This window comes from Emys orbicularis, chromosome 6 (genome assembly GCF_028017835.1).
Source record: "Emys orbicularis isolate rEmyOrb1 chromosome 6, rEmyOrb1.hap1, whole genome shotgun sequence".
NCBI lineage: Eukaryota > Metazoa > Chordata > Testudines > Emydidae > Emys > Emys orbicularis.
The window spans coordinates 30,194,436-30,200,435 of record NC_088688.1 but is presented as its reverse complement, the minus strand read 5'-3'; positions in this window follow the sequence as shown (position 1 = coordinate 30,200,435).

Below are 6,000 nucleotides of genomic sequence, written 5' to 3'. Positions count from 1 at the left end.
ACAGCATTTCCACGATCATGGGATCTCTAGGGTCCTTTATGTGTAGCATATAAATATATTTTTATACATCTAGAATCAGCATCAAATCAAGTGATAAGTGTTTCTGGGCATGTGTGAGGAGACTCTAGGAAAAAGTTGAGCTTACAAGATTTGTTCTTGTTCTTTTAGCTGGAGAAATGGAGCACTGACTGAACAATGCTGGGTTCGACTCTGAAGAAAGAAGAGATGGTAATATTTACAAATTATAGTACCACCACTAAGAGGGATTAAGAAATGTATTAAAATATTTGTAGAGTAAATCCACCTTTGCCTGTCATTAACGTGTACATTTTTAAACATAATTGAAATGGCTTTGCTGGGTTAAAGAAGCAGTACTACCCTCAGCCCCTAAGAGAGAAAGGAAGCTTCTTGAATCACACTTGAACAGATCCCTTTGGCCATATCTCCCAACAGCTCTGATAAGCTTTGGAGAGACTGTTACTAAACTAAGCCAATGTTATAAAAGACCCTACCCGGAAAAAGTTTCTGCCAGTTTGGTCATTTTGCTTCCTTTGTTAAAGGAAAGCAGAGTTTTATTTGAGCTACATGTTGCTACTGTAAAAAGCAACAGAGGGTCCTGTGGCACCTTTGAGACTAACAGAAGTATTGGGAGCATAAGCTTTCGTGGGTAAGAACCTCACTTCTTCAGATGCAAGACTTGCATCTGAAGAAGTGAGGTTCTTACCCACGAAAGCTTATGCTCCCAATACTTCTGTTAGTCTCAAAGGTGCCACAGGACCCTCTGTTGCTTTTTACAGATTCAGACTAACACGGCTACCCCTCTGATGTTGCTACTGTGATCACATTTGCCACAGTGGAATTATGAACTTAGCAAACTTTATGCAATTGGTTTCAAGTATAGTGTGCCCCTCAACATTAATGAAATATCTGCACTCAGAATAAAGATAGAAAGTGCCCCGGATGTATCTGTTCCGTAAAGCAGTTAATCCTATTCTCACATCAAACTTTTTCCTCATTCCCATTTCTGGCCTGCTTATCTCAAATTTTGAGATAGTAGAACCGATGGCATTTTCTCTAAAGAAGCTTGCAGTGTCCCTGTTTACCAGAGGACTTTGTGTAACACCTATAGGTTATCACACTAGTTATTTGGCTTGTACAATCATGGGGTCCTCGATAAAGAGGTCATAGTTTGAACCCAAGGGAAGAGAGAAGCATATGTGTTGCTGCAGTTCTTCTAAAGTGGAGTCCTGGAAAAATTCATGTAAACTGTGCATAGCTGTAATGTGAAAGGGGCCATTTGTTTCTCAAACAGGAATTAGTATGGTGCAAGAATTATCTTGGCAGATAAACAGAACACAGGAAAATGTGTAAACAATGTTTTATTCTGTAAAACTTTAAGCAAATGAGCAACCTCTTTTAAAAGGAAAAAAAATGCACCCTCTCTTTACCTTACACACACACACACAGCCACACACCTTCCCTTTAAAATCAGTTGACTTTTGTTAACACTTTTGACCTCAGTTGTTTGGTTTGATTTACTGATGGGTAGAAAAAGTCTCAAATGTCAAACTGAAGAAAATCATTCATGCAAAAACATATTGGCACAGATAACTCTCCCTATAAAGACCACATTCTAGGATTCATAGTGTGGGAAAATTGCTTGTCTTCCCCCATTTCCTAAGAGATTATTCATATGAACATTTTTTTAATTACAGAAAGCACAGCACTCATGACTTTCCCTATTGTAATGTATTGGTTTCCTCTACTGGATGGAATGCCTGCCCTTTTTAAATTGTAGGCAACTAAGTTCATCTCTATTGATTGACACACAGAGTAGTGTAAATTCCTTAAAATTACTGCATCTTAAAACTAGTAACAGAAATTCTTCTTTAGCTCAAGTCATAGCAGGCCTGTGCTTTTGGAGCAGACAGTGGCAGGTTTAGGCCCAGATCTTCAAAAGTATTTAGGTACCTAACTCACACTGTAGTTCAGCACCTAAACACCTTTGAGCATCTGGCCCTACGTCCGCACAAGTGCAGTTTAGCTGTTGACCATATCTATATCAGCAACACATTTATTATAGTGTCACATATTCCCTGGTTATTAGAACTGGCAAAAAAAATGCAAAAATGTAGTTCAAGTTTTGGCCTCCATTTTTGGCCAAAATTTGAAATGTTGACAAAATAATTCAGTTTTTTGACCAGCTCTATTAATTATCTACAGTAAGTCTATCAAAACTAGGGTGCGCAATATTTTACCCCTTTCTCCCAAATATTTATTTGTAAATTGTTAGGTGCATGGGTGTGTGTTTTTAGGGGAAGTTTGCCAAAAATATTAATGAGCAAGCCTTTGATAACAAAATTAATGAATCTAACAAAGGAAATATCTTCAGTAAGAGAAAATATTTGAATTTCTAGCTTCCAAAGAGTTGCTATGAACAAAGGGTACAGAATTCTAAAACAAGGACTAAAAACAAATGAATAAGACCCTGCCATTATCAATTACATTATTATTTACTATGTGTATTACCATAGCATCTAGGACCCCATTATGTTAGGACCAATACAAACACAGAACAAAGAGACAGCCCTTTGCCCCAGAGAACCTGGAATCTAACTAAACGCCAAGAGACAAGAGATGGATATAGACAGGGGAGTACAAGTAAACAATGAGATGATATTGGTCACCATGATAAGCAGTGGTGTCCACAAACCCACAGCCTAACCATTGTTAAGTTTTTTGTAGGTGTCACAGGATGCATAGTCAGTGATAGTGACTAGGTAGTGACACACTTTGTTCTTTTCTCAGGTTTTGCCAATAGGTCCCTTATGTATAGCATTTAAAACATCTATGTATATCATGTTGTATAATACTAAAAAGTTCTTCATTCACCCTACTCTGATTTGTTTGCAATGCTGAGAAAAAGAAAACCCTGGCATGCCCAGTGTTTTTTGTTAGCACTTACTGTTCCTAAACCCTGTGTGTTAGTTCAACGGGGATTAAATATGAAATTTTACTATGACAGTTGGCTCTCACGTGATTATCGTATAACTGCCCTAAGGATCTAAGAGGATTTTTTTACAGTAACATGATTTTCTATTGGATGCCACCCTTTGTGGCATCATGAATCATGAACTTGAGTTACAGTAACATTTAGTAAGGCATTATTATGTTCAAGGAGTGGGAAAGTTGGACATCTTATAGAATTAGCAGAAGAGCTCATAAGAAGATACTGGTATAGGTATAGCTGATTAATCTTTGTTTGCTTTATCTATGGTAGTAGATACCTACTAGTAATGGGGGATTTTAACTACCCAGACATCAGTTGGAAAAGTAATAGGACAAAACAAAATTTCCAATAAGTTCTTGAATGGATTGGGGACAACTTTTTCTTCCAGGAAGCAGAGGAAGTAGTCAGGCCATTTTAGACTTGAATCTGAAGGTGGAAGGCAATTTGGGTGAGAGTGAGCATGAAATGAGAGATTTCATGATTCAAAGGAAAGGAAGGAGTGAGAGCAGCAGAATAAGGACAATGGACTTCAAAAAAGAAGACTTTAACAAATTCAGAAAACTGGTAGGTAAAGTCCCAAGGGAAGGAAATGTAAGAGGAAACATGAGTTCAGAAAAGATGGCAGTTTCTCAAGGAGACAATATTAAAGGCAAAACTGAAAATTATTGTGATGTGAAGGAAAGAGAGAAAGAACAGTAAAAGGCCTATATAGCTCCATTAAGAGTTCTTTAATGATCTGAAAATCAAAAAGGAATCCAACAAAAAGTGGCATCATGGTTAAATATCTAAGGAGGAGCACAAAAGGATATGTAGGAACAAAATCAGAAAGGGTAAGACATAAAATAAGTTTCACCTATCATGGGACATAAAAGGAGGTTCTATAAATATATAAAGAGCAAGAGAAAGATGAAGGAAAGTGTAGGACATCTACTTAGCAGAGAAGGCGAGCTAATAATTGATGGCATTAAGAAAGCTGAGGTGTTTAATGCCTATTTTGCTTAAGTCTTCATTTAAAGGTTAATGCTGACCAGCTACTCAACAGAATTAACATTAACAACCAGAGGGAAGGAATGCAACCCAAAATAGGGAAAGAACAGGTTAAAGACTATTTAGATAAGATGGAGGTATTCAAGTTGGCAAGGCCTGATGACATTGGGTTACTAAAAGAACTAGCTGAAGCAATCTCTGAATCATTAGCAATTATCTTTCAGAACTCCTGGAGGACAGGTGAGGTCCCAAAAGATTAGAGAATGGCAAACATAGTATCTGTCTTTAAAAAGGGGAACAAAGAGGACCCAGGGAATTATATACCAGTCACAGCCTAACTTTAATACCTGGAAAAATACTGGAACAAATTGCTAACCAATTTGTAAAGCACCTGGAGGATAAAAGGGTGTGACGCATGTCTAGAAAGGGTTAAACATCCTGCAAAATAAACGACTCAAATTCAACCCTTAAAGACATATGGTGAGGTAATGGTTGTGTTTTTGTGTATTTACATATGTATGACTAGGGTCGACAATGTAATCAACAGTCCCTGTCTATGCTGTATTCTAATAATTCAGAGATCAAAAGAACATCCTAGTATTTAAATTAATTGTAAACACGTATCTCTGTATTCATCTCTCTTTGAAATGTATAGCAAATAATCTGTGAATGGTGGAGGAACAAGCAAATTGCTTTATGTTAATTCTATAGATAAGTACCAGTGATGGACCTCCTTCAAAGTCATCCTAATTACCTTTTGTTCCCAGAGGAACTCCAACTTGTCAAAAAAGACATGAAATTGTATAAAAGATCGTTGGGTCCTAATCCTGTTTATTTCAGATCTGCTTAAGGTTTCCTGCACTTAGGACGGATGAATCCCATGCACTGCTACAGACTAGGGACCGAATGGCTAGGCAGCAGTTCTTCAGAAAAGGACCTAGGGGTTACAGTGGATGAGAAGCTGGATATGAGTCAACAGTGTGCCCTTGTTGCCAAGAAGGGTAATGGCATTTTGGGCTGTATAAGTAGGGGCATTGCCAGCAGATCGAGGGATGTGATCGTTCCCCTCTATTCGACATTGGTGAGGCCTCATCTAGAGTACTGTGTCCAGTTTTGGGCCCCACCCTACAAGAAGGATGTGGAAAAATTGGAAAGAGTCCAGCGGAGGGCAACAAAAATGATTAAGGGGCTCGATCACATGACTTATGAGGAGAGGCTGAGGGAACTGGGATTGTTTAGTCTGCAGAAGAGAAGAGTGAGGGGGGATTTGATAGCTGCTTTCAACTACCTGAAAGGGGGTTCCAAAGAGGCTGGATCTAGACTGTTCTCAGTGGTAGCAGATGATAGAACAAACAGTAATGGTCTCAAGTTGCAGTGGGGGAGGTTTAGGTTGGATATTAGGAAAAACTTTTTCACTAGGAAGGCGGTGAAGCACTGAATGGGTTATCTAGGGAGGTGGTGTAATCTCCTTCTTTGGAGGTTTTTAAGGTCAGGCTTGACAAAGCCCTGGCTGGGATGATTTAGTTGGGGATTGGCCCTGCTTTGAGCAGGGGGTTGGACTAGATGACCTTCTGAGGTCCCTTCCAACCCTGATATTCTATGATTCATGCAGGGGAGGCCTATGCCATAAGGACTGAGATCCCAGTTCTAACTGGAACGCCCTGAAATATAAACATTGGACTATTTCTGAAAGAACTCCTTGCAACTACAAAGCTCACAATCTTTGCTATGAATCTCAATCTTTAGAATAGAACTCATGTCTGTATGTATATTGATCTTTTAACATACTCGCTCTCGTTTTTTAATACATTTTAGTTTAGTTAATAAGAATTGGCTATAGTGTGTATTTAGGTAAGATCTGAAACATTCATTAACCTGGGAGTAATGTGACCTATCATTTGGGATTGGTAGAACCTTTTCTTTTATATGATGAAATAAGATTTTCAGAAGTCATCGTATTTGACTTAGGTACCTGGATGGAGGCCTGAGTCTGGATCACTTTA